This window comes from Lagenorhynchus albirostris, chromosome 8 (genome assembly GCF_949774975.1).
Source record: "Lagenorhynchus albirostris chromosome 8, mLagAlb1.1, whole genome shotgun sequence".
Classification (NCBI taxonomy): domain Eukaryota; kingdom Metazoa; phylum Chordata; class Mammalia; order Artiodactyla; family Delphinidae; genus Lagenorhynchus; species Lagenorhynchus albirostris.
The window spans coordinates 90,588,183-90,599,835 of NC_083102.1; positions in this window are offsets into that span (position 1 = coordinate 90,588,183).

Consider the following 11,653-nt stretch of genomic DNA (forward strand, 5'->3'; position numbering starts at 1 on the left):
GAATGCTGGCACAAGACCTCAGACTTCCAAAAGGGCAACAAAATCTCCATGTAACTGGGTAGGACAAGGGGAAAAAAAAAAAAGAGAGAGAGAGAGAGAGAGAGAGAAAGGAAGTGGGATGGGACCTGTGCCCCTGGGAGGGAGCTGTCAAAGAGGAAACGTTTCAGCACCCTGGGAAGTCCCCTGACTGGTGGGAAGATCAGCTGGGACAGAGGGGGAGCTTCAGAGCCTGGGAGGAGAGCACAGCAACCTGTTTGCAGAGGGCAAAACAGAGACAGACCTGCACAGCCGGTCAGTGTCACCGCCCAGCACTCCCCAGCCTGAGATGCTGGTCCGCAGGGGTGCTGGCAAGAATCAGGCAAGAAATAAAAGGTATCCAAATTGGAAGTGGAGAGGTAAAATTGTCCCTATATGCAGATGACATGATACTATATATAGAAAACCCTAAGGACTCCGCACAAAAACTACTAGATCTGATAAATAAATTCAGCAAAGTAGCAGGAGACAAGGTTAACATTCAGAAATCAGTTCAATTTCTTTATACAAACAATGAAATATCAGAAAGGGAATGTAAAAAAAAAAAAAACCCTAGAAATAAACCTGACCAAGGAATGAAACACTTATATGCCGAGAACTATAAATCATTAATAAACAAAATTAGAGAGGATTCAAAGAAGTGGAAAGATAGCCCATGCTCTTGGATTGGAAGGATATTGTTAAAATGACAGTACTACACAAAATAATCTGTGGATTTAATGTAATCCTTATCAAATTACCCATGACGTTTTTCACAGAACTAGAATTCAAAAATTTATATGGAACCATAAAAGACCCCAAATCGCCAAAGCAATCCTGAGGGAAAAAAACAAAGCAGGAAGCATAACCCTCCCTGACTTCAGACAATACTACAAAGCTGGACTTCCCTGGTGGCACGGTGGTTAAGAGTCCACCTGCCAATGCAGGGGACACGGGTTTGAGCCCTGGTCCAGGAGATCCCATATGCCACGGAGCAACTAATCCCATGCACCACAGCTACTGAGGCTGCCGCGCTCTAGAGCCTGCGAGCCACAACTACTGAACCCACATGCCATAACTACTGAAGCCCACATGCCTAGAGCCTGTGCTCCACAATGAGAAACCACTGCAACGAAAAGCCCATGCACCACAATGAAGAGTAGCCCCCACTCACAACTAGAGAAAGCCTGCATGCAACAACGAAGACCCAATGCAGCCAAAAGTAAAAATTAAATTAAAAAAAAATCAGATTAGCTTTAAAAAATACTACAAAGCTACAGTAATCAAAGCAGTGTAGTATTGGTACAAAAACAGACATACAGATCAATGGAACAGAATAAATAGCCCAGAAATAAACCCACACACCTATGCTCAATTAAACTTCGACAAAGGAAGCAAGAATATACAATGGGAAAAAGTCTCTTCAGCAAGTCGTGCTGAGAAAGTTGGACAGCTGCATGTAATTCAATAAAGTTAGAACACACTCTCACCATACAAAAAAATAAACTCAAAATGGCTTAAAGATGTAAACATAAGACACAACACCATAAAACTCCTAGAACAGAGCATAAGCAAAACATTCTTTGACATAAATCGTACAAATGTTTTCTTAGGTCTGTCTCCCAAGGCAAGAGAAATAAAAGCAAAAATAAACAAATGGGACCTAATCAAAATTATAAGCATTTGAACAGCAAAGGAAGCCATAAAAAAACAATGAAAAGACAACCTACAGAATGGGAGAATATTTGCAAATGATGCTACCCACAAGTGCTTAATCTCCAGAATATACAAACAGCTCATACAACTCAACAACAAAACAACAGACAAGCCAGTCGAAGAGTGGGCAGAAAACCCAAACAGACATTTCTCCAAAGAAGACATACAGATGGCCAGTAGGCATGTGAAAAAATACTAAACATCACTAATTATTAGAGAAATGCAAATCAAACTTAAAATGAAGTACCACCTCCCACTGGTCAGAATGGCCATCACTAAAAACTCTACAAATAACAAATGCTGGAGAGGGTGCAGAGAAAAGGGAACCCTCCCACCCTGTTGGTGGGAATGTAGGTTGGTGCAGCCACTATGAAAAACAGTATGGAGGTTCCTTAAAAAACTAAAAGAGGGGCTTCCCTGGTGGCGCAGTGGTTGAGAGTCCGCCTGCCGATGCAGGGGACACGGGTTCGTGCCCCGGTTCGGGAGGATCCCACATGCCGCGGAGCGGCTGGGCCCGTGAGCCATGGCCGCTGAGCCTGCGCGTCCGGAGCCTGTGCTCCGCAACGGGAGAGGCCACAACAGTGAGAGGCCCGCGTACCAAAAAAAAAAAAAAAAAAACTAAAAGAATTACCAAATGATCCAGCAATCCCACTCCTGGGCATATATCCAGACAAAACTATAATTCAAAAAGATACATGCACCCCTGTGTTCCTAGCAGCACTATTCACAATAGCCAAGACAAAGAAACAACCTAGATGTCCATTGACAGATGAATGAATAAAGAAGATGTGGTACATACATACAATGGAATATTACTCAGCCATTAAAAAGAATGAAGTGATGCCATTTGCAGCAACACAGATGGACCTAGAGATCATACTAAGTGAAGTAAGTCAGAAAGAGAAAGACGAATACCATATATCACTTATACGTGAAATCTAAATATGGCACAAATGAACCTAGCTACAAAACAGAAACAGACTCACTGACAGAGATCAGACTTGTGGGTACCAAGGGAGGGGGGAGGGAAAGGGATGGACTGGGAGTTTGGGGGTAGTAGACGCAAACTATTACATTTAGGATGGATAAAGAACAAGGTCCTACTGTATAGCACAGGGAACTATATCCAATCTCCTGGAATAAACCAGAATGGAAAAGAATATAAAAAAGAATGTATATATGTGTATAACTGAGTCACTTTGTTGTACAGCAGCAATTTGCACATTGTAAATCAACTATACTTCAATTAAAAAAAGTGATAATTTCAGTAGATCTTAAAAAAAGACTGGCTTTTTTTTTTTTTTTTTTTGCGGTACGCAGGCCTCTCACTGCTGTGGCCCCTCCCGTTGTGGAGCAAAGGCTCCGGACGCACAGGCTCAGCAGCCATGGCTCACGGGCCCAGCCGCTCCGCGGCATGTGGGATCTTCCCGGACCGGGGCACGAACCCGTGTCCCCTGCATCGGCAGGCGGACTCTCAACCACTGCGCCACCAGGGAAGCCCCGGCTTTTACATTTTAAGGTTAAAAAATAAAATATTTTATGGCACATGACAACGATATGAAATACATATTTTAGTGTTCATAAATACAGTTTAGTTGAAACTAAATACAGTCTAGTTGAAACAGCCATGTTAATGGTAGGTGATACCATCTACAGCTTCAGTGTCTACAATGACAGAGTTGAAGAGCTGTGGAAGAGAACATACCACCTGCAAAGCCAAAAATATTTACTACCCGGCTCTTTTCAGAAAAAGTTGGTCACCCATTGTTACGGTTACAATGGGTTCCCCCGAAATTCTTATGTGCATATCCTAAGCCCAAAGATGATGGTATTAGGAGGTGGGGCCTTTGGGAGGTGCTCGTGAGAGTGGAGCCCTTGTCAATGGGATTAGCGCCTTTGTAAGAGAGACCCCACAGAGATCCCTTGCCCCTTCTATCAGGTGAGGACATGGCAGGCAGGCAGCAGTGTGGAACTGGGAAGAGGGTTTTCACCAGAACCCAATCATGCTGGCACTCTGACCTTGAACTTCCAGCCTCCAGAATTAGGAAAAATAAATCTCTGTTCTCGGTAAGCCACCCCGTCTCTGGTACTCTGTGATAGCAGCCTGAATGGACTAAGACACCCATGATCTACTCTATGCCATGAATGTCTCAGCATCTCCTCCAGAACACATGCTAACTCTCCAGTCTGGGCTGGGCTGCCCCGCTGGGTGCATGTAACACCTGTACGTGTGTCTCCTGCAGCTGCTGTCATCTGTGTTGGGATAAGTGAGTCTCTCTTGCTGTCATTCCTCACCTGCAAACCCCTTGAGGACATGGACCGGATAACAAGTGTATTTGAATATCAGAGAACTCTGAGTATTTAATTATCAACCTGCTTTTATTTTTGGGGGGTTGTTGAAGGAACAATAAGACCCAAAATATTTTTAAAATAAAATGATGGGGGGAGGGATAAATTAGGAGTTTGGGATTCAAATATACACACTAGTATATGTAAAATACATCACCAGCAAGGACCTACTGTATAGCACAGGGAACTCTACTCAATATCTTGTAATAAACTATCATGAAACAGTACATATATATACATACTGAATCACTTTGCTGTCTCCCTGAAACAGTACTGTAAATTAACTATATTTCAATAAAAATTGTAAAAATATAAAATGACAGAAACCATTTATTTTAATCCCCCCCTGAAATGAAATGACATAGCAAGGAAGGTAGAAAGAGTGAAGACCAACCTGTCATGGCCAAACACAGCGACTGAACTCTGAATGTGGGATGTGTCAGATGAGAGCACAGGCTTAAAAAGTCTTTGGAGGACTGACCAGCTTTAACCGACATCCCAATCTGGGCAGGTTGCACAATTTCTGGGAATACCCTTCTCATCGTTTGCCACTTATGTCCTTATCCATGGGTTTCAGGCCTCTCCAGCTTGTCTTTCCATCTCCATTCATTGGTTGGTTTTTCTGCCTTCCCCTTGCCCCATCAAGGAGCTTTCCCCAAACTCCTGGGACATCCTGTGTCACTCAGTGTGTTTGAGTTAAACACTTCACAGAGTCCAATCTTGTTTTTATCTTGGCGACTCTTTCTACTCCTCTGAACTTTCACTTTCAGAAGGCACCATTGGTGATAAGAGCCCAGGGGTCAATGAAAATATGGTTAGGAACGAGAGTTGCAGGAAACTCTAGGTACTTTGAAGGAGTTAAGCACTGCACAGTTGCAAGTGCCCCCAACACTGGCATAAATTCCTTCTTCAATCAGCTGATTCCCTTTCTCAGCTTCTGGCATGGATTTCTCACCTTGTCCTGTGACAGGATTTGTCATCTCTCGGAGTACCTAAAAATTCTGAAACCATGAGGAGTTCGATGCCACCTTAGGCTACTACAAGCCATGGCACAAACGTCAATTTCAAGAAGCCAGTGATTTTCTGTTCCCTTTGCAACTCTCATCCATCTAGCATGTTGTGGAAGCTACAGGAGGCGTTGACACTGGCAGGATTCAATTCCTATTCATCGTGTTATGGGTTGAATTGTGTCCTCTCTCTTCCCCCAAATCCATTTTTGAAGTTCTAGCCCCCAGTACATCAGAATGTGGCCTTATTTGGGAACAGTGTCATTGCAGATATAATTAGTTAAGATGAGGTCATGCTGGAGTAGGGCGGGCCCCTAATCCAATATGACTGGTGTCCTTATAATATTAGTTTCCAGTTGCTGCTGTAACAAATCAGCACAAACTTAGTGGCTTAAAAAACCCCACAATTTCCTATTTTACATTTCTGGAGATCAGAAATTCAGAATTAGTCTAATTGGGCCCAAGTCAAGGTGTCAGTCTGTCCGGTTCCTCCTTGTGGTTCAGTGGGGAAAATCCATTTCCTTGAGTTCAGCTTCTAGAGGTGGCTCGCTGCCGGTGGCCCCTTGCATCACTCGAATCTCGTGCTTCCACTGTCACATCTCCTACTCCTCACTCTGACCCTCCTGCCTCCCTCTGTAAGGACCAAGGATTACATTGGGCTTACCCAGATAATCCAGAATTATCTCAAGATACTCAACTGAATCACATTTGCAAAGTCATTTTTACCATGTAATGTGACACATTCACCAGTTTCAGGGATTAGGACATGGACCTCTTCGGGGGCCATTATTCTCTTTCCATCCTTATCCTTTCCATTCATCTTTCAAGGTCCTCTCCTCTTCCTCAGCCCATGGTGACATCTGTCTTTGTATCGATAATTATAGCTTATATACCACTACAGGGCCTGGTCCTAGATCCCTAATTGTTGGACATGAGGTCACTCAACTTCTCTAATTGCTCTGAAGATGCCATGAGTACAGACTATTGTTTACACTCCTCTGGCTCTCCTGCAACACTGGATATTGGCCATGCACCCCCAGATGTAAAAACTGCTCGATGGAAGGATCCATTCTTCTTTGGAGTAACGAGATGCAGAGCAGCACATCCAGACCTCCAAGTTTGTTCTCTTCTTCCTCCCTTCGCTCACTCAAGACAGAGGTAGGACTAAGCTCAGCTGAGCAGAGAGCTGAGACCAGCAAATCATCATCTGCCCATGAACTTACTCCCCAGAGTAGAGCTGGTAAGCAGTTAGCATGACCTTTGTATTCTCACTGTGTCCTTCCCACCTCTGTGGAAATAATAACCACGACACAGCCGACAACCTCGAACAAGTCACCACAGTGTTTAAAGGACCTTATGAAGCACTTATAAGCGTGGGGAAAATCGAGGAGGCTTTGGTTCTGCCTTGGAACATCCGGCAGCTTCACAACCAGCGGAGCCTGACGGTTCTTAAAAACCGGCTGTCCTGAGGTTGTGCTCTATGTGCTAAAATTAGAAAAGAGTAACATGTGGGTCTCTGTTCTTACATGAATGTGGGTTCAAGCCTGGGTATCCAGACATCACGTCCATCCCTTTCACAGCCTTTGGACCGAGCGCCTACTGACTTTGTAAAAAAAAACAAAAAAAAAACAAGCTCTCCTTATATTTTTAAATATTAGTTTTCCACAACTGAACAGACGTTTGTTTTTGGACTATTCTCCTCCCATTTGGAACATCAGAGTTTTATTGAATGTAGTTTGGGTTTAAGGAGAAATAATTCAAAGGCGGACAGAGCTAGTATTTTGGAGTCAGATACATTTGAGTTCACGTGCTAGATCTCTTGTATGGATGTGTGATCTCTGGAAAGAAAAGTGGTGCTACCTCACAGGATTGATGAACTATTCAGTAGGAATGGACACTGCTTCCTAGAGCACCTGGCATTTCAAAGGCACTAAAGGCGGGTTACTTTTCTTCTCCAACCTCGCTCCAACGCAACAAATTCTTGCTAACTAAAGAGGATTAAATGCTCATATATAACGTAGGAAAACACCACAAAGAATGTTTGCATTTGGGGGACAGAACGTGAAAAAATATAAAGTAATTTGCAAAGGATTACGTCTTCGTCTGTTCAGCCTGCCGTAACAAAATACCCTAGAATGGGTGGCTTAAACAACATAAATTGATTTTTCACAGTTCTGGAGGCTGGAAGTCCCAGATCAAGGTGCCAGCCAACACCGTTCCTGGTGAGACGCTGCTTCCTGCCTTTAAGGGGTTGTGTTCTCTCCGTATCCTAATGTGGGTTTGGGGCTTTAACAAAACAGTTTTGGGGCGACACCTTCAGTCCATAACAGATTGTATGATCACGTCTATACCTGACATTTCCTTTCATTTCAGGTTTTACCCTGGGGAGTTTCGGTTGTGTTAAGACCTATACAACTGCTTCCTCCCCTACTTCTCCATTTCTACCCTTGGCCGGGAAGGAGACCAGAAGCCGTGTCAACATGGCCATGCTTCCGCATTTTCCCGCAGTTCTGGGGATAAGTGGGGTCTTCTTGCAGGTCTCCGGACGCACCTGCTCTGGGAGTTGAAACTCTATGACTCATTACAGATGAAATGGGACTTCTAGTGTTACCTCCATGACTGCATGAACCAGGACTCAGCCCTTCCAAGTTTGGAGACAGAGATGCAGGGCAGGAAGGAGCGAGAGAGACAACAGCCCTTGAATCCCATATCCCCTCCCCTTCAAAGACTGCGTGGTCTCTCCCCATGTAACCCTCCCCATCTCCCTTCCTAGTTGGTTGTCAACGGGAAGCATCAAGATGCCAATTGATTTTTTTTTTTTTTTGCGGTACGCAGGCCTCTCACTCTTGTGGCCTCTCCCGTTGCGGAGCACAGGCTCCGGACGCACAGGCTCAGCAGCCATGGCTCACGGGCCCAGCCGCTCTGCAGCATGTGGGATCTTCCCGGACCAGGGCACGAACCCGTGTCCCCTGCATCGGCAGGTGGACTTTCAACCACTGCGCCACCAGGGAAGCCCAGTTGATGCTAATTTTATTTTCATCGTGATATCCCCGTATCTCCACTCAGTACGGCGATGCCTTATTCTGAAAATGCCTTTGATCACTGTGCTGTGAAAAGCTGTCCCATGCCCGTTTTCTTGTACTTAGTATCCAGCAGTATTATTTAAAAATGTATCTTTTCTTTTTAGGGCATTGTAACCTTTTCTCCCCTTCCCTTTTAGCCAGAGAAGACAGAAAAGAGGTGTGAAGGGAAAGCCACACCGGAGCCGGGAAACGGATGCCTGTGCGGAAGTTAACACATCTAGGTCTGCCCTGGTGGTCTGGGGAGTCATTTTCATTACTAATGCCCACGGAATGCAGAGTGGTTCCCTGGGCTGACAGCTCCACTGTCTGGGAGACGGGGAAAGGAGAAGAGCAGTCATTTGAAAGGTCAAGGGTTCCCTGGTTAGCTGAGGACCAGCCTCACACCCCCAGAGACTTTCCAGTCCTCGGGTGGTCAGAGTTAAACTTGCTCACGTGGCTCCCCAGGGCTTCCGGAGCCGAGTGGGAAGGTGGTCGTTTGTGCAGGCAAGTCTCCACTAGGAGTCTCGGCAACTGGGGTTCCTGGCCACTTAATCTCTGGACCGCCAACCTCCGACTCCACGCCCTGAAACTGGCATTCTCCCAGCTACAGCCCCCTTCTGCCAGCCACCCTCTTGCCACCCAGCTGCCCTCAGACCGCTCTCCCCCCTTCCCTAACCTCCAGGACTGGCAACCACCTCGGGCCCCTATCCTAGGGAACTGGCAGCTCTCCGGGCTTTTTCTCACCTCTGGGAACAATCCCCCCTGGTCGCTCTGGTGGTCCACTGGGACAGCAAACAAGCAGTCCTTTTGGGCCCTGTTAGACCCCAGGGCCCAAATCACTGTCATTCCAGGCAATCCCTCTAAATTCCCCAAATGGGAGCCTTCTCTTACACGGCACTGCTGGTTAAACCATCAAACGTACACAAACCCATTCGGACGTCATGATTGGGCTGTCCACCTCAAAGGGCTTCCTCTGGGGCTGCCCTCCCCCGTCCCCGCCGGCTCCTCTTTCCCTCCTGTGGGCATGGATGTCCCGACATGACACCATGCCACCCGGAACAAGCCCAGGTTCTTGACCTCCTGGTGGGACTCGCCAAACGGATGGCAGGGACTCCTCCGGTCAGGACGGTACAGTCCCCAGTACCGACTTACACAGAGCACTGAAGGCTTACACCCTGTCATTAATGACATGCTTGAGACAGGAGTTATCAGGCCCTTTCAATACCCATGTGGCCAGTACTTAAGCCACCACTAATGCACGGAACCTCACCATGGACTGTCAGAACCACAGTGCTCAGGCAATTCCTAATAGTTTAGGATTGAGTGAGGTCATACAACAGTCCCAGGGAGAGCGCTTCAAGGACACTGACCTAGCTCATATGTTCTGTTCTTACCACGGAAAAGTCCCAGGCCCAATTTGCTTTCACTTTGGAAGGGGCTCCATGTATATTTCGAGGCTCCCAATGGGATATCTGAACAGTCCTGCAAGGCTACATAACCTCTGCTGCCAGGATTGAAACACCGTACAGTTGGAAAGTGCCGGTCTTGGCATCATTTTGATGACCTTAGGCTGAGGCTCCCTCTGAGGAAGCGGTGTGGGCAAATTTGCAAAGACCAGCTAAAGCAACAGGTGGGAGTTAAATCAACCCTCTCAGACCCAAGGCCCAGCCTCACCTGTCAAGTTTCAGGGCATCATCTGGTCTTCTAAGGGCGAAGAAATCCGAACAGTCAAACATCGATTACTCACGTTCCCCACCCCCGTCCTCACACGCAGGCAGAACACGTACTAGGTCTTTTCATGTTCTGCAGGCAACACACCCCTCCTCTCCCACTAAGGCTTTGCCCCAGATGTGCAATCACACGCGAGATCCTGCCACCTTCCATCGGGATGAAGCCCACCAGTGGGTTTGAGAAGCGGCCCAGCGGACAGTCCAGCAAGCCTCACCTTTAGTCCCCTCTGGCCTCACGCTCCGAGTCAAGTCATCAGCCACACCTGACTATGCCTCCTGGGGTCTCTGGACCAAACAGGAGGCCACCTGGCTTCCTATGCGGTTTTGGACTCAGCACCTATGCGCAGTAGCAGCCCCAAATACTCCCCCTGAGTTCCAGTTTTGGGCATCCTCTTGGGCTCTTATAGAAACGGAGGCACTAACAAGCCCCACCTGACTACCCCAGACCCACGTTCCTATAACGTCCTGGGTTTGAGATGCCACCCAGAGGAAGCTCGGCACGGCTACTCATGCCTCCTTGGTAAAATGGAAATGGTACCTTCAGGAGAGGGCGATACCTGAGGTCAAAGGCCTTTCCAAATTACAGAAGGATGTGGCTTCCCCCATGCTCAGCCCCTTGCCTGGGATACCTGAGGAAGTAACAGTGCCCCACCTCCCCAGCTCCGGCTATTTGGGGAGCCCCTTGGGAACAACCGTCTGGGATGGATGGGGAGTCAGTGATCTTCAGGGATAGCAGCGCCACCATCGTACGGGATACAGCTGGAGGACGCGGCTCCACCTGCCTCGCCAGTGGAGGAGACCATCCAGCGCAGCCCAGGCGATGGAACTCAGCCCTCGGGAGGCCACACCAAGGGGCCTTTCACAGATCCACGTTTTCAGACTCTTGGGTGGTTGCTAATGGCCTTGTGGTCTGGTCTGGCTGCTGGCTAAGGGGCAGTTTTCTCACAGGAGGCAAGCCCACCTGGGGGGCCAGATATGCAAGGAACTAGCCGAGTCCCCAGTTCCTATCATTTCCGCTCACACTAATGTCACCATATCAGAAGCCATTGTTAACAATCCGGCAGACCCCGCCCCCCACCCCCACCCCCCAGCACTAAGCCCTCCACGCTCCACCCAGTACAGACGCCTCAGGGTTCTGGATTGTTCTATCAACTCGAGAAATGGGCCACACAACTTTGGGTCACTGGGGAGCTGTGCCTCAAGGGAGGGGACTCCCCTCTCCAGCAGGAGCCGCCAAGCTTGGGACAAACAAGTGCCTTTTCTGCTCCCAAACCAAACAGAGGCCATCCAGACGGGGACATACTCCCAGCGAGACAGACCACACTCCTGCTAGCAGACTGATTTCCTTGGCCCAATGCCCCCTTCTGCTGGGGCTTCCAGATAGGGTGTCACAATCACCAATACTTACAAGGGACTCCTTGGCGACCCGTACCCAGAATTCCTCTTCTAGACAGGTCATCCTTTTCCTGTTTATTCCTGCTCCTTTTGGATGGACAGACATCACTGTCTCTGACCAGGGCACCCGCTTTACCTCTCAGGAGACTCCACAGCGGCCTCTCCAACCTAATATTCTTCGCGTCTTCCATCCACGTTAAAGCCGCAGGCAGCTGGCCTCAGGGAGCGTTTTAATGACCTCCTTAAAGAGGCACTCCTTAAATTACTTTCAGGTAAGTGGTCCCCGAGAGGGCTCAAACTCTTGCCTCGGGCATTTCTAGCCAATAACATGGCTATAGATAACCTGAGACCAGTACAAAACACACCTATATTGTAAATA